General features: G+C 36.0%; 1 protein-coding gene across 12 annotated transcripts in view; it reads right to left on the minus strand.

Moving 5' to 3' along the window:
* The window catches only part of Tenm4 (teneurin transmembrane protein 4), a 2,824,428-nt gene that overhangs the window by 1,386,746 nt on the left and 1,415,516 nt on the right, over positions 1 to 22,166 (minus strand). The gene's annotated exons all lie outside the window — the stretch shown is intronic.

The raw sequence follows: 22,166 nt of genomic DNA on the forward strand, positions 1-22,166 counted from the left end.
CTACTGTACTATGAATTCCTTACCCACTCATTTATTGATAGAATTTTGGGTTGTTTCCACATCCTGATTATTGTTGTGAACATGGGGGTACTAACACATCTTTGAGATCCTGATTTCAATACTTTTGGATAAATATTCAGAACTGGATCAAATTGTAGTTCTATTGTTAATTTTATAAAGGAGCATCCATATTTTTTCCCACAGTGTCTGTATCAATTTGCATTCTCACAAACAATGTATAAGGATTCAAATTTCTCTATATCCTAAATAAAATTTGTTCTTTTTTTTTGGTACTGGGTTTTAAATCCCGAGGCAGTCAACCACTGAGTCACATCCCCAGCCATTTTTATATTTTATTTTGTGATAGGGACTCTCTAAGTTGTTTAGGGCCTTGCTAAATTGTTGAAGCTGGCTTTGAACTCATGATCCTCCTACTTCAGCTCCCTGAGCCACTGAGATTAAAGTTGTGTGCCCCTGCGCCTGGCTGATGTCATTTATTTTTTCTTTTTACAATAAAGATCATAGCTGGGTGAAGTGATATCTTATTTGTGGTTTTGATTTGCATTTCTCTGATAGTAACTGACATTGAATATATTTTTATATATCTGTGGACCATTTGCATATCATCTTTGGAGAAAGATTTATTCAAGTCCTTAATCCATTGTAGTCATATTATTGGGATTGTTTTGTTACTGAAAAATAGGAGTTCCTGATATATTTTCAAAATTAACCTTTTATCATATATATGGTTTGAAACATTTTGTTCCATTTTGTAGGTTTTATTTCACTCTGTTAATTGGTTGTTTTTCTCTATATGAGATTATATCCCTTATCTACAGAGATAATTTTACTTCCTTTCTGATTTGGATGGCTTTTATTGCTTATTCTTTACTAATTGTTCTCACTAGGACTTTCAATGCTGAATAAAAGTGGGTGAAGGTGGACGTTTGTTTCTTTCTCCTAATCACAGAAGGAAAGTTTCGAGTTTTTAATGGTTGAATATGGTGTGGGCTATGGACTTTTCATATATGGCCTTTGTTATTTTATTATCTCTGCTCTGATCTTTATCATTTCCCTCTTTATATTAACTTCTGCCTTATTTTGTTTTTCAATTTACTCAAAGCTTAAAGTTATGTTGTATATTGGAGATTTTTCTCATCTTTTAATGTAAGCATTCGTCATCATAAACATCCCTATCCATCCTGCTTGTGCCACCCTGCATTGGCATTTTGTGTTTATATTGCATTTGTCCAAAGACATTTTCTAATTTCCTTTTTCTTTCTTCTTTGACACATTGGTTGTTCAAAAGTGTACTATTCAAATTTTCTAAAAGTCTTTTTATAAACTCATTTAGTGACCTAACTTGTAATTTCTCCAGGAGAATGTTCTGTATATGCCTAATATGAATATGCATTGTGCAACTGTTGAGTGCAATGTTCTGGATATGGCTGTTAAACCCACTGAGTCTAGAGCATTAAGTTTTATTTTCTTTTACAGATTTTCTGTCTGCATGTTCAACTCATTATTGAAAATGGGGTATTGCTATTGTGTTGCTATTTCTCTCCTCTGTGCTGTCAATGGGGGCTTCATACATTCAAGTGATCCAATGTCAGTGCATATTTCTGTAGGTTGATATATCTTCCTGGTAAATTGGTTCTTTTGACATTGTGAAGCCTCTTGGGACCATTTCTGACTTAAAGTTGATTTTTGTCTCCTATAAGTGTGGCCACCACTGCTCTGTTTTGCTTAGTATTTATAAAGAATATATTTATCCTCTCTTTCGTTTTTAACATATGTGTGTCCTTTAACTAAGTCTCTTATAATCAGCGTACAGAGTGATCCTGCTGTTTTAATTTATTAAGTAACCCTATATTTTGTTTTGCTTGGGGAGTTTAACCCATTAATGCTTAAACTAATTACTAATAAGAAAGGTCTTAATATTTCCACTTTAAAAATTGTTTTGTCTGTCTTGTAGTTTTTTGGCCTCCCTTTTCTCTATTGCTATCTTCCTTTGTATTGCACGTTTCTTTTATTCTTGCAAGGTAGGATTCCTTTCTCTTTTTTTGTGTGTGTGGCTTATTTATGTACCTTACAGCTGAACAGTCTACTTTTAGCTTAATTGCATACAAAAACTCAAATTTATTCTTTTACCTCTGATACATACTTTATGTTATTAATCCCACAAATCTTATCTTTTTTATATTGTGCATCCATTAACACATTTTGTTATAGTTATTTTTATATTTTCCTTCTATGTCACTATTAAAAGTATTTACTTCTATGTCAATATTAAGTTATGCCACCATTACGATATTATTCTATATCCATTTACATGTTTACCTTTATCACTGAGAATTATCTTTCATATACTTTTGTATTATTGTTAGGGTCTTAATATTTTTGTTTGAAGGATTCCCAGTAGCAATTCTTGTAGACTTAGTAACCTAGAAAGCCTAGTGGTGATGAACTCCCATAATTTTTGCTTATCTAAAAATCTTTATTTCATTTTAATTTTTTAAAGATAGATTTTCTGGAAACAGTATTCTTGGTTGGCACTTTTTTTTCTCTTTTCTTTTAGAACTTTGAATCTATCTTCCCACAACTTTCTGGATTGAAATATTTTTGCTGAGAAAACTGTGTTTGTCTTCTGGGGAATCCCTATACATGAAAAGTTGTTATACTATTGTTGCTTACAAACTTTTCTTTGGTTTGAATTTGACAGTTCAGTTTATGGTATCTCTCTACATGATCTTCTTTTTTTTTATTAGTTGCTCAAAACATTACAATGATCTTGACATATCATACATTTGATTCAAATGGGGTACGAATTCTTATTTTTCCACATGTACAGATTGCAGGATCACATTGGTTATACAGCCACATTTATACATACAGCCATACTAGTGTCTGTTGTATTCTGCTACCCTTCCTATCCCCCTCCCCCCCTCCCCTCCCATCACCTCTCTCTACCCCATCTACTGTAACACATTTCTCTCTCTTTTTTTTCTTTCCCCTCACACCATCTTATATGTAATTTTGTATAACAATGAGGGTCTCCTTCCATCTTCCATGCAATTCCCCTTCTCTCTCCCATTCTCTCCTACCTCTCCTCCCTGTTTAATGGTAGTCTTCTCCTCATGCTCTTCCTCTCTGCTCTGTTTTGAGTCGCCCCATTCATATCAAAGAAGACATTCAGCATTTGTTTTTTAGGGATTGTCTAACTCCACTTAACATAATCTGTTCTAATGCCATCCATCTCCCTGCAAATGCCTTGATTTTGTTATTTTTTAGTGCTGAGTAATATTCCACTATGTATAAATGCCACATTTTTTTATCCATTCATCTATTGAAGGGCATCTAAGCAGGAAGAGTGAAACAGGCAGTATAGCAATACCAGATTTTAAACTATACTACAGAGCAATAGTAACAAAACAGCATGTTACTGGTACCAAAACAGGTGGGTAGACCAATGGTACAGAATAGAGGACACAGAGACCAATCCACAAAATTACAACTATCTTATATTAGACAAAGGTGCTAAAAGCATGCAATGGAGAAAGGATAGCATCTTCAACAAATGGTGCTGGAAGAACTGGAAATCCATATGCAACAAAATGAAATTGAATCCCTTTCTCTCACCATGCACAAAAGTTAGCTCAAAATGGATCAATGAGCTAGGAATTAAACCAGAAACTCTGTGTCTAATAGAAGAAAAAGTTGGCCCTAATCTGCATCTCATGGGGTTGGGCTCCAAATTCCTTAATAGGACACCTATAGCACAAGAGTTAAAATCAATAATCAACAAATGGGACGTATTCAAACTAAAAAGTTTTTTTCTCAGCAAGAGAAACAACAAGAGAGGTAAATAGGGAGCCTACATCCTGGGAACAAATTTTTACCCCTCACACTTCAGATAGAGCTCTAATCTCCAGAATATACAAAGAACTCAAAAAATTAAGAAAACAAATAACCCAATCAACAAATGGGCCAAGGATTTGAACAGACACTTCTGAGAGGAGGATACACAATCAATCAACAAATACACAAAAAATGCTCACCATCTCTAGCAGTCAGAGAAATGCAAATTAAAACCACTCTAAGATACCATCCCACTCCAGTAAGAATGGCAGCCATAATGAAATCAAACAATAACAAGTGCTGGTGAAGATGTGGGGAAAAGGGTACACTTGTACACTGCTGGTGGGACTGCAAATTGGTACAGCCAATTTGGAAAACAGTATGGAGATTCCTTGGAAAGCTGGGAATGGAACCACCATTTGACCCAGCTATTCCCCTTCCTGGACTATACCCAAAAGACCTAAGAAGAGCATACTACAGGGACACAGCCACATCAATATTTATAGCAGCACAATAGCTAGACTGTGGAACCAATCTAGATGCCCTTCAATAGATTAATGGATAAAAAATGTGGCATTTATACACAATCTTCTTTTAGTTCAATTTGGAGTCCTTTGGACTTCATGAGTCTGGAGCTTTGAAATGTTTTGAATACATTTCTTCACATGAAACTTTCTACTACTTATTCTCTGTCTTCCTTCTAATATTTCCAATATAACTATGTAGGTCTGCTTGGTGTTGCTTTATAAGGCCCTTAGACTTTCTTCAACCATTCCCATTCATTCATTTTTCTCTAGTTAATTTCAAGTGATCTGTCTTTGAGTTGGCTTTATTTTCTCTACTTGATCCAGTCTGTAATTAAACTCCAAACTGAAATGTTCACTTTACTTATCATATTTTGCTCAATAATTTGATTTTTAAAATATTTCTATCTCTTCATTAACACATTTTGTTTATGCATCATTTTCCTGAACTTATTTACAGCATCTTAATAATGGTCATTCTAAACGTTTTTGTAAAATAATTCATGTATCTCTATTTCTTTAGGGCCAGTTGTGGGAGATACATTTTGTTCCTTTGATTGTATTATGTTTCTCTGTTTCTTAGTGTGCCTTATAACTTTGGGTTAGGATGTGTGTATTTTAAAAACAGTTACCTCTCCCAGTCTATTTTGTGTAATAGCAAAGGAAAAAACCTTCAACCATCAGATGGCCAAGGAGTTCTTGGGCCATCTCAAATTTTTTTGATAGATGCAGCTTCTCTAGTCCAGTATGAATACAATCTTAATTAGAGATATTTGCTGGCTTATTGTTCTCTCTGTTGTCTGTCTATTGTAATAAAGTTCTTTTATTCTCAGAAGCCCCCATATTTCTAGAATACCCATGATGAGACACAGTCCTGTCCCTCAGGCAGCTTTCTGAAAAACACAAGTATTAGATGCATAGTTCAATGCTTTTCCTCCCCAGGGAAAAGTTGAAGTTGTGGGATTTTTTTTTCCATTATTCAATAGTGAACCCGGGGAGAAGAACTATTAGCAAGTTAGAGCATGCTAGTCCAAACTTCTGCCTCTGTTCTCAGAAGCTCCTTACCTGCGATCCTTTCTTTATTTAGTTATTAATATTAACACATTAGTGTTTAGATTGAGATAGACAAAAGAATTTTCTTGGTCAGCTCTCCAAAATTCCAAATATTGGATATATGTTTCAGATTTCTTTTTCCCTCTGGGGAGCAACTGGGAGTTTGAAGTATTCTCACAAGTGTGCTGTGTTGAATCAGGTGAAAGAACTACAGTTACAAAGCCCCACACACTCTTCTGCTGGATTTGATAAGGCTGGTTTTGTGCTCAGCAAGAATTTTTTTTTTTTGTTTTCTAGATTTCTCACAAAGGGAATTAGTATGCACAGTATTATTGAGTCAATGTTTCCAAGGAGTAAGGAAGGCCTGAAGCTTCCTCTTCCTATGTCTACTGACATTCAGGATTAAAATTTTAAATATGTTTATTAACTTATAATACTCTAACTTTGGCAAAATGCTTATATAATTATTTTCCAATTGACTAAAGATTTTGGAACCTCCATTTCCTCACCTATTAATTGCAAGAAACCTTTTCTTCTCACTTGTAAAATTTCTATATGACTAAAATGTATTTTAAAACAATGGTTCCTGACCACTGATTGTTGGACAAAGGTCCATTTAGCAAGCCATTATGGAGTGAAGTTAGCAAGAGAGAAGGAGGTAAAATTCAAATTAGCTAGAACTTTCAACCTCAATGCCAATCCAATAGACTGGGGATGAATGTGAGGGACTAATATGATAAGTATTTGTTGCTATTTTAAGCCCCTTGTGTGATTTTTCTGAAAGCTAGCAAAAGGTGAGCCTCACAGCTCTACATGGGTATGAACTGTACTTTAATTGATGCCACTATAAATACTATTAAAAATGAATAATTGTAGTGCTTATAGAAATCACTGTGGAAGAAAATACAAGATTTTTTTCTAAGGATCCCATATTTTTCTTTGTAGGCTATGTTAAAAACTCAAATAAAAATAACTATTTTATGAATTTATAGGATGAATTAACATATGTTTTTATCTGCAGATTATTTATGGCCCTGAAGTAATTAATATCAAGCACAATCAGTGGCACATAGGAGGTCCCCTAGAAATGTTATCTGAATTAATATGATATTGAAATGTGAAAACAATTGTCTTAGATTATCTAAGTGATAACCATTGAAATTTAACTACCTATTCTTACAATTAAGGGAGAGTTTCTGGTGTGGGGGTGGTGGGGGAAAAAGAGTTCCTGAATGTCTCACAAGTATAAACCTTCTGTTGGGTTCTTGTTGGGAAGCAAATCTTGAAGTCATGCATCTAGCTATCTAATTAACGAGAAGTCATGCATCCAGTTAATTAAGGAAGATAAGATATGTGTCAAACAAAAAGCAATACAACATAGAAATAAGTGTCATGATAAAGGTTAAATAAAGAACTGTGAGAGTCTAGAGGAAGTGGGTTACTTCTGGCTGGTAGGCTGGCAAGGTTTCTTATAGGAAGTATCATCAGAGGAAAGATTTGAATAATGAAGAATTTAGAGAGAGATGGAGGCTCAGAGGGTCTTCCAGGCTGAATAGTGAACATTAGCAAAGATGCATAAGTAGCAACGAAAAAGAAGGCAGATGTGACTACAGACATACCTGACTTGGGATGAGCAGAATAAATGCCATTATTAGATATTTCAAGGTGAATATGAATTTGTCTGTGTGTATAGTATACTAGTAGCAAATAGATTATCTTCCAAATTTGGAAATAATTTTGTAAAGCCACTGTTGCAAAGGTTTGGGCAGAGGAAGGTATAATACTGTGTGGCTCATAAATCTGGGAACCACCTGTGGGCCTGACATTTCTGTATAGATGAGTGAAACTACAAAATATCTTTTGGGAATAAGAAGAGAGAGTCATCCTAGGTTCCCTTCATATGTCAAATCATCTAGAATGCTAATGATTTCTGTGGGAGTAGGAGGCTGACTCTGTTTTTGCTTACAAACTGCTTTTTTGGGGGGGCAGTGGATCTTCTGGTAGTTATAAATGTAGGGTTCTTAGCTGCCTTTACCTCCTTCAATGACAGATTTTGCTAATCAGATCACAGAAATTGGTGCACAACTCAGGCTGAGCCAATTGCATTATGTTACATTCTGTGGCCACTGGGACCTTTCTGCTATAACCTGTGTGCTATAACCTATAACCTATCCAAGAACAGGCAGGGAGAAACATATCTGCTGCCCTCCTTTGTGAGTAAAGTTATAAGAAGATGACTGCAGAGCTCCCCAGTACTGCCTTCTTGCTTTTCATCTTCAGATTCTATAAACCACCTAAACCCCCTTTGTGTAAATATCTTTCACTTAACCTGATTCAAGTTGAGTTTTTATTACTTTTGATTGGAAAAAAAAAATTCCTCCTAATGCTGAGTGGACACTGCCAGGCTCATGCTAGCCTTTGGCCTTGCACTTAATCTCTCTGCTAAGAACATTCTTCTTCTTAGAAACTTCATGGCTTCCTCTGTCTCCCTTCAAGTCTAGACTCAAATGTTACTTTCTCAGAAGGTCTCACCAAACTACTTTCAGCACTACCATTTCCTTATAAATATCTAATACACTATAAATCTCACTTAATGGTTGTCTTAATTATCTCTCACAATAGATTAAAAGCAGGGATTTTGGACTATATTGTGCACTTCATATCCCCAGCACCTAACAATACACACACACACACACACACACACACACACACACACACATACATATATATATAGATAGATTGATAGATAGATATAGACATACATATCATAGACAAATAACTATTAAATGAGTGAACAAATAAATATTAAACACTTCCTATTTTCCAAGTACTCTGTTCAGACTTGGTGTGTGCAATTTAATTTAGTGCATAGATTATTTGCAAGTTTTTGGTAATGGTGCATTCATGAAAATGATACATCCTACTGACATGTCCTCCTCATTAAGATGGTCACCTCCATGAGGCCAGAGACCTTGCCTGCCTCTTCAACATTGATCTGCATTACCTAGTGCAATACCTACAACCTGAACATATATAACTTATATATTAGACAGAGAAATGTGAAATATATCCTGTATCTTAAACATAGTCACACTCCCCTTTTAGTCATGGGTCTGTTATAATCTCATGAATATGGCATGCACTATAGCTGCCAAGCTTTCCCGTTTGGGCTTGGCTACTGGACAGCTTTGAGAAAAAACAGGTCACCTATTCTTAGCCATTGCATTGGACTGACTCCCCTTTCTGCCTGTCTTGTTCTTATTTCTTTTCTCCTCTATTCTTTATATTATCGTGTCCTTGTAAGCCACCTTGAATCCTTTCTGGAACAAGGCGGAGAATAAGTTAATTAATTCACAGATTCATTTAATTCTCATAGCAACTCAGTGAGGTAGGTATTAGTTCTCTCATTACATGGGAGAGGAAACTGAGCCTCACAGATATGGAGCAATTTGTCCAAGGTCACAAAGCCAGCAAGATTCAGAGTCAGGATTAAGAGTCAAGACAATCTGCCTCCATAGCAGGTGCTTCCATGCCTTACCCTGCTTAAGCTCTGTGATATCTCAGGATGCTCTGAGTAAAGGACTTGTAGAAATTATATTGGACAAGGAGACAGAAGTCTAGGGGTCAATTTCAGGCTTTTCTGATTAAGTAAGCATGACCTTGGGGTATAACATTTTCTGAATCTCAGTTTCCCTACTCTTTAATTAGAGCGGTAATGCATCTCCATTTGGTACTATCAAGGTTCTCTCTAGGGATCCTCTCCTGAAGCATAGGCCTACCCTGAGACTCAGTGGTCAAGAAGGACTTAATTCAGAGCCAGCAAGCCACTTTCAAAAGACAGGGCTTTCAGACCCATAACAAACAAGTTGAATGTTATCCTGAGCCTTGTCTGACATGATGCTAATTCCTCTCTCTACCAGAGGCATAGAAAGACCAGCAGCCCATAATGATGAAGGCTTCAGGCATAGCACACAGATGATGAATTTTGGAACTAGGCATAATTTGGATAAAATCCTAACCTGTGTGCTGTGCTCTGTGATATTGAACCATTTAATCTGTTTAAAATTTACCTCTTCTGTAACTCAAGAAATACAGCAAAGCCAGTCACAATATTTACTGTCACTATCCATATTTACATATTAAATGCAGTTGAAAATGATACCTTTAAAAATAGCCTGGTGCACAGAGTTGCCAAACCTTTTTGACCATGTGAGTTTACTTATCAGATTTGTCTTACAAAAGTCGTCTTCATCTTACTCTTAAGACTCTATTGGGACTTGGCCAGACTCTTGTAGAAGCAAAAATTCTGTAAGTTATTTAGTTCAAGAATGTTATTCAAAATATACTCACCCAAAATATATAATTCTCTGAGAGAGCTTACATGGCAATGAGGCCCAAACTTAGATCTTTTATTTCCTTCCTTCATTTTTTAATTCATTCATTTCATAAATATTTGCCATATCTGGTATGAATGAAATACATTTTTTTGCTCAAGAGCAGCTCACATTCTAATGGAAGACAGAGTCAGACTGGAGAAAGGCCATTGGCATATCATAGAGATACACAGTCTTACAGAAGTATAAAGCATACTTAGCTGAAGGTATATGATTGGAGGCATATTTGCCATCTCTGTGCCTTCACACATGGGCCTGGTTCTGGTTTTCTGGCATCAGAGAATACTGGTGTCTGGGTGGGAGGTCTCTGGAACTTAATCAAGAGCTTGGCTGCTGAGTCCCTGTTTTCCTGTGGACTTGCCACAGGTTTCCCCCTTTTCCTTTTCATAGCTTCAGAACTGAGCCTTGTAGTTTGTCTGGGCCTGGTGCTTTCTCATTTTTAATGCATCTAATTATCTTGTTATCTGCTTCTTTGCAATGGCAAAGCCTTCCAATATTTCACTTTTGCCTCCAGAGTGAAAAAATTTATTTTTATAGACCCATTTACTGTTTCTTTTCTTTGTATTAACAATAAAAGAAGACACAGAAATTGCTCCATTCCATAAAGGCCACAGATTTACTTACAGTATGCTGGGTGTAGTAACGAGATGCTAAAACCTTCGGGTTGCTCAACTCAACACCCTCATTTTTGACAGGTGCAACCTGAGATCCAGAGAAGGGGAGTCACTTTATTGGAGGCTATAACTTCTACCCCACAATCTCAATTTCTTTGTATTCTATCACTTTATGTCATATCACCCCCCACCCCACCATATCATTTTCTCTAAAATTTAAGGTCTCCATGATGCTCTCTCTAGTCACTGCCTGCTGTAATCAATGGTCCCCTTCTTGCCCAATTCACTGTCTTGTTAATCCTGAGTATCCATGGGATATTAGGCATTGCGGTAACTGCTTTGTATAATTTCCCTTTAGATTACAAAAGTAGCTTTGAGACTTGCTGGAAAAATCCAATTGTAATGGAATAATTTAAGGAAACCACATTGACAAGCCCAGGGAAACCTCTGTAGACTCATGAATAGATATGGTCACTCAGGAGAAGGCAGTATTTCACTTGCAGAATAGAGACACCAAGGAGTTTACTCATTCTTTCCCAGCCTCTCTGCTAAGCCTGAGATTCACAAGATCATTGTTATTGGACAACTCCATCTTTCCTTCCCTACTGAAAAGAGTACTATCTAACATTTATCAAAGCAGAAGCCAAATGGTCAACTGCTTGACTTGTTCCAATAGTAATTTTGTTTCCTAATGTGGAGATTATAACTTTTAATTACTTCTGTTCTAATTAGCTGATAAAAGTATAGGTTTATAAAGAAGCTAAGAAGGACAGAACGGATTTTACTGGAGGTATTAGCATTAGTTTTTAAAAATGGAGGATAATATATTCCCTATTTACACTTAAAATCAGAGATTAAAATGGGAAATGTGTCCTCTAAATTTGTAAATTAACTTTTTATTAATTCTGACTGAAATCCATAATTCATTTTTTTTACTGGATAGAAGGGTAGAAAATAATATTTTAAATTGAACATGGAGCCTCCCAATGCTGACAACTGGCACTTTGGAAACAAATTAGAGCTCAGAATAAAATATAAATAGAAAGCATTTACAAGCTACATGATCTGGAAAATGGGGAGAGAAATTATTTTTAAAAATAGGAGAGGAAACAATTGACTGAATAATTAGAAAACAGAAATGACAGGTTCAGAGTCAGTTCTTCACAGAGAGCGAGGATGCTGGTCGACTCATGGGAGGATTATTTTTCTTCTAACACAGCTTCAATGGACAGATGTGAAGGGGAAGGGTCAGGCTGTTAAGAAAGGCACCAGAGCTGATAAATAGGAAAAACACAAACTATAACAAAATTACATTATTTTGCATTGCAAATTCAGAGCCATAGGATTCCAGATGCAGGATCAAACTGATGGTGCAGAATGGACTTGTTGGGAAGGACAAAGACTTATGCTTCAGCAGAGATTGACAGAACAAATCTAACAGGAAATCCAAAGCACCTCTCCATTTGGGCATGTTGCAGACTGCATTCCCAATCAAACTTCTTCATGGCTTTCACTATAACTGTTTTTTTTTTCCTGAGTTGCCTTTCCTGATTCCGCTAGTCTGGAGTCAGGAGACCTGGGTTTATGGGAGCTCAGGAAAATCATATCCAAATGGTCCCTTATTTATGATAGCTTGACTTACATTTTTTGACCTTAGGATGGAGTAAAAGTGATACATATTGAGTAGAAATTGTACTTCAATTTTTGAGTTCTGATCTATTCCCAGGCTAGTGACCTGAGGATGGGAAACTCTCTGGAGATGTTGGACAGCAGTTAGCCACAGCACCCATGCAGCCAAAATTACTTCTGCTTTACAGTGTACTGAGTTGTTAGGCCATGATTCTTGGTAGGCTAGGTGCAGCAAATGCATTATCAAATTGTAATATTTTTATTAAAATTGATTCATTGGGATGTAACCTATCATAAGTTGGGGAATATGTATACTGTGAACCATTTAATTTATTTGCAAAGTAATGGTTCTAGTATATCCCTACTGATCTCTCAATACTGCTTTGAAATTTAACAGGGAAGCAATAATTACAAAGGTAAAATCATGGATTCTGTTGAGATACTGCCTGAGTCTCAATCTCAGCTTTACCACCTATGTGACCTTGAGCAGGTGTCAGATCTCTGGCCTTAGTTTCTTTAGTAAATAACTACAGAAACTTTCTCATTGAGTTTTTTTTTTGTTGTTGTTATTTTATTTTGGTACCAGGAGATTGAACCCAGGGGCACTTAACTACTAAGCTAGAACACAAGCTCTTTTTATTTTTTTATTTTAAGACAGGGTCTCTCCAAGTTGCAAGGGTCTTGCTAAGTTGCTTAGGATCTCAATACATTGCTGAGGCTGGCTTTGAATTTGCAATCTCCCTCCCTATGCCTCCTGAGAGGCTGAGATTACAGGCATGGGTCACCATGCTCTGCTCTCATTGAGCTTTTAAGACTAACAGTCAATTCAAGTAAATTGCTTAGAATAGTGCCTAGTGTCTTCATTGTTGTTGATTTAGTGCTGGGATGAAATGCAGGGCTACATGCATGGTAGGTAAGCACTCTACCACTGAGCTGCACTCTTAGCTCCATACCTGGCATCTCATAGACACATACATGTACTATTACTGTCCACATGTGAGAGACATTGAAAGCTATTAGAAGCCTTGCCGGATGAGCTGGAGAGGAAGAAAAACTTCATCAGTTCAATCACCTTTGAAGCATGTCAGCATCACTAATGTAGACACATAGAGCTCAAGAGTACTACCAGGTGATCAAGGAAAAGAAAAGGAAAAAAAGTGAAAAGAAAAAAAAAGTGAAAAAGAAAGGTGGGAAATGAGACCAAAAAAATCAAAAAACGTTACTCAAGGATATTAAATAAGAGTTGGCACCTGACAGACAAGAATAAGCAACACATAGGCATCATTTCAGAAGGAAGCATTGTAAATCAGGGGAAAAAAGTAAAAAAGAAAGAAGAAAATGATGATAAGACTCTGATGGCAAACTGGATTTATAGCTTCAGCTTGCCATTTACAGACTTGTGACTTTATGTAAGTTACTTAGCCTCCCTGAGATTATTTGCTTTTGTAAAAAAATGGGAATGATAACAAATTTAATTCATAAGATTTTGTGAGGAATAAATGAAATAACTACTTAAGGCATTTAGAATATTGCCAAGAACTTACTAATGACACAGTCTCCATCAATAGATAACATTCATGATGCCTGAAATAACCTAGCATTCATGGCATTGCACATGTAAATGGTTAAACATATTAGAAAAACCAGCTAAAGAGAGTAAAGCTCAGGAGTATTAAGCGATTTGCTTGGAACCTGTCAGTTAATGAGCAGCAGAGCTGGGAATCTCTTCCAGTCCTTTCTAATACTGAAGTCCCATGCGCCACTGTCTCCCAAATGAATCGCCAAGTGTAAATCACTTACATTCCACTGCATAGCACGTCACTAACTCCAAAATAGAACTTGTGCATACATTAAAGAAATGTAGCTTTTTGCATAAACCCAAGTTGTTATTTTAAAGCTGACTTAGAACAGCAAATAAAAATTATTACAATATGGCTTATTGAGCATGAGGTACATTATATATATATAATATATTATATATATATATATATCACATCGTCATTTTATGAATTGCCTTTCATGTAGCTGGTGCCATGCTTAATGTTTAATGCCTCTTTCTTAAATGTTAAACTGAATAAGGATCACTTGGAGATCTTGTTGAAATTCTAATCTGATTCAGCATTTCAGTAGCCTGAGATTCTGCATTTTTTAACTAGCTTGCAAAGTGGTACCAATGCTGATGTTTTTGTAAACCTTATTTAAAGAAGCAAGATTTTACAGACTTTTTCTCCTCTCATGAATGCCACTACAAGAAATTTACAGAATCCATTATGCCTATTCTAATGAAGAAACAAAAGTTCAAGGAAGTGCTGTGCCTTGTCTCAGGATATAGTGAGTAGGTGATAGAACTCAATTCAAGCAGCCACCTCTCTGGGTCTAATGTCCCTCCACAGTTCCTCAAATATATTTAGAGCACCTATAATCTGATTCATAATTTAGCACTTTAAAATATTCATATTTATTTCAGAAACAGCACAGTTTACATTAACCAAGTGCTTATATTTATTAAAAAAGCTAATTGGATATCAAAAGATGATAAATATACAGCCTTGCCTTCTATAAAACTAATCTAGTAGGGAAGGTAGAGAAATAAACAAGCACTTAAAATATATTATGAAGATAATCAGTGCTGGCAAAGGCACAGGAAATCAAGGACTTAGATACAATCTTATTGGAATTTTACTTGATAAAGCCTTTCTGGTGGGCAATGTGGTTTTATGTGAAAATGAAAAATATGTGTTCCGATGGACACAACAATTTTATTTCCCTAGATTTGTCCTAGAAAAAAAATAGGTAAAGGAAGTGTTTGTATATAATAACATACAATGTCTATGAAGTACTGCAATGAACATCTTTATTTATGTGTATATATATATATACACATATATATCTATATCTCTCCCTATATAGATATAGATAAATGTTCATTGCAGTATAATTTAAAATAAGTAAATAATGAAATACAACTGAACTCAGTATCCATTGAAGAACAATTAAGTCACTATGTTCCCAGAGACAGGACCACTATAGATCTATTTAGAAAAATTAACTAAATCAATATAACTTGACAAGGTTAATTATGTACTTTGTGTAGGGGGAAAAGTAAGCATATTATTGAACGGTATGTTTGGTAAGCCCCTTTGTGCAATGAATGTTTCATAACTAGTAAAATCAAGGTATGTAAAGTATGGTTTAAATGCATAGTGCTTGTCAGGGAATGGAATAAGTAAGACTTTCTATTCCACCATTCTAGCCAAGATTTACCAAATAGATATACTGTTTTTATAATTGTTGATAACTACAAGGATATTGCCATCATACAATGAAACACCCACTGTCAGAAATACAACAAGAGTGTTCAAAGTGTTAGTCAGTGAGAGGTAGGATTCCTTTTTCTGTATGACCAGTTTGGGAAATTGCAGAGAGGTGACCATTCCAACTGAAGCTTGATATGGAGTTGAACTTCCTTAGATTGGGAATAGAGAAGGCAATCAAGATTGGAGGGGCCATTCAGGTAAGTCACCTGCTTAGTTACCCCAGAATGAACAGAACAGTTTTCTCTCTGCCCTCGAGGAGTGCCCCCCAAGTGTTAGAAGACAATGCCCAGAAAACACATTTCAGGATTCAAAGCAAGATGCTGTAAACATTTAGAGGGGAGATTCAGATTTAGACAAGTACTTTCCTGAGCAGGAGGATCCATACTTTCACAGGGGTTCTCGATTTTTCACTATGCCCCAAATAGCTGAATGATAGGGTACATTTCATCATAATGGTGACACAAAAGGGTAGTGATTAGGAAATTGCAGGTGAGGGATGTCAATTTCCTGTTGATAACTCCTGGCACAGAAAGGCACTCTGGGAAGGAATAATTGAGAGAAAATGAATAAGTAGGGCTTATAGGAAAGACTGTGGACACAAGTCGGTTTGTAGAAGTTTAGGACACCTCAGCTCAGTAAGAGACTACCATTAGATCCTGCTCCAAAATAAAATCCCTCTCCAAGAGTAGAGTGGCATAAATAATTCATACAACAGCATCTTCTTTAATTCCCATATTGTCTACCAATTCCTTTCTAGTATACAAATAATATAACAGAAAATGTTCTTTACATTAAAATATTGAAAACACCACATCTTTCACTAATTTAAGTTCATACTTTCTATACTAGGTCTTTGTCCATAAGCATATATTATCTTTAGTATTATTAGTAATACAGATTTCCTGGAGCATTGGTGGGGATTTGGTTCCACAACCCCTGTGCATACCAATATCCACAGTGCTTAAGTTACTTATCTATAATGTTATAGTATTTGCATATAAACTATGCTCATTCTCCCTTAAAATCATCTCTGGGTTATAATACCTAATGCAATTAAATGCTAAATAAATAATTATAAGTCTATCCATGTTCAATACAGACATAATTTAAAAAAAATATATTTGATCTGACTCCATGGCAGCTGAGCAGATTGCTGGGTTGGGAGAGCATTTCCCTAGCCAGACTGCTCTACACGATTCCCCTTATTCATGGTGAGGGGAAAGGGTAAAAGGTACACTCACACATTGATGGTGGGACTGAAAATTAGAGCAACCACTCTAGAAAGCAGTATGGAGATTTCTAAAAATACTAAGAATTGTACCTTCATATGACCCAACTATTCCACTCCTCAGCATAAATCCAAAAGACATAAAATCATCATACTATAGAGTCACTGTCACATCAATGTTTATAGCAGCACAATTCACAATACCCAAGATGTGGAACCAACCGTAGTGCCCATAAACAGATGAATGGATAAATAAAATATAGTATAAATACACAATAGAATATTACTCAGCCTTATAGAAGAATGAAATTATGACATTTGCTGGTAAATGGATGGAACTGGAGATATTGTACTAAGTGCAATAAGCCAGATTCAGAAAGCCAAAGGTCTAATGTTTTCTCTGATATGTGGGAATTAGTCCAAAATAAGGAGGAAAAAGAGAGAGAGGGTGTGGGTAGAGAGAGAAAGAAGGGACAGGGGATTCCATCAAAGGAGAAGAAAGACCAGTGGAGCAGATGAAGGGGACTGGGTGGGAGGGAGAAGAGACAGGATGAGAGAACAGTGGAATGAATCTGAACTAACTTTCCTATGTACCTAAATAAATATACTACAGTGAATCTCACCATCATGTATATCCCAGACACTAATCAAAAACATAAATAGTAATCTAAAAGTAAATAGCAAAAAGATCACTAGAGTAGAAGGAAGGAAACAGGGAGAGGGAGAGGCAGAGAGAAAGGGGAAATAAGGGAAATGAAATATAGAAAATTATATTGCATGTTTTGTTAATTATGAAAATGAATCTAAATGTCATGTACAGCTAAAAATAAATCATAAATAAGTTTAAAAGCTGGTAAAATATTTTTGATCTATAATTTGTTGAATCTGTGGATGAAGAACCCAGAGATATGGAATACTGACTGTACTCTGTTCATTGATTTTAAATTACTTTATTCAGATACACAGTTTTCCACATAAGTACTTAGTCATTAAATTAAATGTTAATCACTACAGTATATTACATTTAATTGGCATACCATAATTTCTTTACTCAAGTATTAGGCATTTAAACTGCAATGCACAATACTGGTTACATCTACTTTTTGTACTTTAAAAAAGAACGTCTTCACAATAAATTCTTTGGAGATAGAATAAGTTAAATATTTAAAGTTTTTTGTTTGTATATGTGTGTACACAGCTTTAAAATCATGGTATTAGTACTGGGTATTGTTTTTAAACAAGTTATTTCCTCATTTTAAGAAAAGTAAAACTGAGAATTATTATGGTTTCAGATTTTTAGATTTTTCAATTGCAAGTGCCTAGTGAGTCTTTCATTCTGTGTTAATGTAGAGAGTATAAGAATTTACTGGGTTTCAGGCCTCTACAAGCTTAGGTGCTGCAGTAAATTATTTACTATTTTTATTTGCATTGTTCATCATTTATAGAGTGGAAATTATAATGATGTTGATCTGACTGAAATGTTGTAGGGATTAAATAAGTGAATATATAGGAATCACATTGAATGTGTCCAGTATATGATTATCACTCAATTTGTGTTCAATGCTACAATTATTATTGTTGCTCTTATTTGTAGGATAAATAATGGATTGCATTGCTAGAAATCAAGGATGACAATTTTTCCAATTATTAGACCTGGTTGTGTAAATCAATTGGAATGTAAATATCACATAGCTACCTGTTAGTTTATACTTTAGGAATAGGACTTCATCACTGTGTCTCTATTTTTCCCCTGACTAAATATGAGAATGGATACCTCTTGCAAGACTATTATGAGGATTTGAAATAATATACATAATTAGACAAACAAGATTTAATCCTCTCAGAGATTAATGTAAGAATCACCTTAGGAAGAGGGATTCCTTTGTTCAAAACGTGCTATAATTAACCCACTAGAGGTGGTTTCAAGGCCACAGAGAATGAAGGGAGATGTTTCTCTTCAGACAGGGAAGCTTTTGTTGAGATGATGAAGGACAGGGCTGAGGTTGAGGAGGTGGTGTGGTGACAAGAGCTTCACAGTGACATGCTCTGCCACCACGTGATCCCTTGGAGTTTGCCAGGTTATGAACAAGTTCCTAATACTCCTAACATACATAGAATAAGATTATTTTAGAAGAAAGGACTTAACTTGATGTGAAGCAGCACCAAAAAAAAAAAAAAAAAAACACCAAGAAAAGTCAGGTGCCAGAGGTTGGCAAGGATGTTTGTGGTGAGATGATCCAAGACTAATGGAACTTCCATTAAAACTTTGGTTTTGCTGGCCTGGTGATGCACACTTTTAGTCCCAGCAATGCAGGAAGATCACAGGTTCCAAGGTAATCTGAGCAAACTTAGAGAGGCCCTCAGCAACTTAATGAGACTGTGTCTCAAAATCACAAATAAAAAGGCTGGGGATTGAACTCAGTGGTAAAGTGCCTCTGGGTTCAAGTCCTAGTACCAAAAAGAAACAAATAACAACCACAAAAACTTTGGTTATCCCAAAGCCATGGGATCAGAGGTATCTAAAGGTACAGGGAAGCCCAAATTGCCATCAAAATTCTATTGAGGTAAAAACCCAGGACAGTATTTGGTGCATACGAATCACTCACTGAATAAATGGTAGTATAATTATAACAACACATACATCCCTATTATAATTTATTTATTTATTTAAATTAGGCATATAGGACAGCAGAATTTATTTTGGTTCATTGTACACAATTGCAGCACAACTTTTCATTTCTCTAGTTGTACACGCTGTAGTATCATACCATATGTACAGTCATACATGTATCTAGGATAAGCATGTCCATCTTATTCCACCATCTTTCTTGTCCCCATGCTCCCTCCTCATCTCTCCATCCCCTTTGCTCAAAGTTCCTCCATTTTTCCTCCCCCATTCCCCATCCCATTATGGATCAGCATCCATGTATCAGAAAGAACATTTGGCCCTTGGTTTGGGGGGATTGGCTTACTTTACTTAGCATAATATTCTCTAACTTCATCCAGTTACCTGCAGATGCCATAATTTTATTCTCTTTAGATGCTGAGTAATATTCCATGGTTTATATGTACCACAGCTTCTTTATCCATTCATCTGTTGAAGAGCATCTGTGTTGGTTCCACAATTTAGCTATTGTAAATTGAGCTTCTATAAACACTGATGTGGCTGCGTTACTATAGTATGCTGATTTTAAGACCTTTATGTCCTATTATGTTTTACAGGTGACCACACATTTTTACATAGATTATTTCACTTGATTTTATTTAATTTCCACAACAATTTCCTATGGCGTGAATTAAAATGTTCTTCATTATTTGTCACTTTATTTTTTGTTTTAGTTATTTTATTGCATATACAGTTTTAAATTGTATGAAATTGAATATGCAATGTGTTTATGAGTTCTTCCATTGCTTCAAATCTAACTGTAATTTCTCCAAGAAACTGGACAACAATATCTTCCACCAGTCATCTGATGGTTTTATATTTTTTGGTTATTTTTTGAAAAGTTTAACTTTATAAGCTGCATTCATAACAGCAAATGTGTGGAGAAGAGAGATTATTTTTAATGAACTTCTAAGAAATGTTCTTATCAATTGACTTACATGTTGTGTGTGTGTGTGTGTGTGTGTGTGTGTGTGTGTGTGTATGAGAGAGAGAGAGATATTAGATAATGATTTTGGGAGGTTAATATATATATATATATATATATATATATATATATATATATATATATTCCATTTCAAAGAAGTACTGTCAGCATTTACTGAACCTTTACCTCCAATAAGATTTTCTCTTAATCACTTGGCAGTCTATCTTTACAACAGCCCTAGCAGAGGTATGATCATTATCTTCATCTCACATAGGAGAAACTAAGGCATAGAACAGTTGACTCACTTACCCAACACCACTGTGCTGGAAGGGAACGATATGTAGATGCAAATCCTGCCAGTCTCATTCCAGAGATACGTTTGTAATTATTATCAAACATAGATGCCCCTGAAACTCAAAGTAGGGAGCCAGCCACATGTTAGGCGGGTCTGATTTGAAAGTCTATGTTAAATTTTCCACTTATACTCTGCGTCTGCCTCTTGACGCGATGAGGTCAGAGTCAAGATGGCATGGCCATTAGCACACAGACATCCTGCTAATTGCACTCAACTCTGAGATACATATATAAGCCAATCTATACGGCAAGAGTGAGCAATATTCTCAGAAAGGCAGGAGCTACAGTGAGTGCAAATGTGCTTCTCAGAGCTATTTTCACTGAGGGGTTTATGTGCCTGGTAAAAATTAAATAGCTATGTGATAAATTGACCATGAGATAAAGCAATTTTCAAGGGAATAGTGAGAGGAGGAACAAAAATGATTAAGAAAATGGGACTAACTGGGTGAGAAAAGATTAAAGGAGTTAACTGTGTATAGCTGAGCTTTAGTGGAGGCAGGAGGAGAACTGAAACACTAGCCCATACCAAGGCACGGTAGGTTGGAGGTTAATTCCAAGGGGTAGAAGGTCCAGAATTGTTTTGTATAGTCCTGTCATTACTCATGTTAAAGAAAAAAATGAGAAAGAAAATCAGTAAACAAGATACAGTTTACAAAGGATTAACATTATAACCCTGTTATATAATCAAAAGCAGGGGTCACCTAGAGAAATTGAGGTTGCTGGTTACGAGGTGGTCATTTTTTAGTGGTATGCAGCTAAAAGGATCCGGTGTTCTCAGAGGCCAAAATGGCCCTCTTCCACTCTCCCCCTGCACCCTGTTCTTTGCACATTTTGGTCAAATAGTTCTTCCTTCAGCTTCTGCACAGGCCTGGAGGACTCCTTCCTGGGAGCTTTTCCAGCTCAATACCTCCTTCCTCCTCACTAACCATCACCACTGTCTTCATCATCCTCTTGTCCTAGAAGGTACTCCTGCAACATTTTTCTCATTTTTTTTCCACATAACTCTGATAGTTTTGCTCACTCCAGTTTTCCTTCATTCTTTTTCAACTCTTACCCATTCTTGCAGCCTCAACTTTGAGGTAGGCAACTTTTTTGAGGAAAACTTCTCCTTCCACTGCATTCAAATTGTCTCCATAATCCCAAAATAGCCTTTGCATAATTTTAGCTATGTGTACATTTCTCTCTGGTATCTGTCTCCCCCTTGGGTTATGAGCTCCATAGGAGGAAGGACTCTTGTCTGTTTGGTGATATGCGTGGTGCCTAGTAGACATGGATCAAACTTTGTTGAGTGAACGACTGTGAATGAACAAATAATAACTAGAATAATGAAGGTGTGTCCTTTTTCTGTGAACAATCAACTTCTGAAATTTGGAAATCAGACCTGATTTCCGTACACTGAAAAGGACACATTTAGAAAAGGTACCAATAAGGTTGTGTTCAGAGGAAAGGAATGGGTACCCAATGATGGCCTGAGGGTTCTACCTCAAGACTATGTATTATAAGGAAGCACTGCTTATTGAAAGCTGTTAATCCTGGGTGAAATAGGCTATGGGAAAATGTGTCATTATTTCAAACTTATAAAGGATTCTCTGTGTTGTAGAAACA

Source organism: Ictidomys tridecemlineatus, chromosome 4 (genome assembly GCF_052094955.1).
Source record: "Ictidomys tridecemlineatus isolate mIctTri1 chromosome 4, mIctTri1.hap1, whole genome shotgun sequence".
Lineage (NCBI taxonomy): Eukaryota > Metazoa > Chordata > Mammalia > Rodentia > Sciuridae > Ictidomys > Ictidomys tridecemlineatus.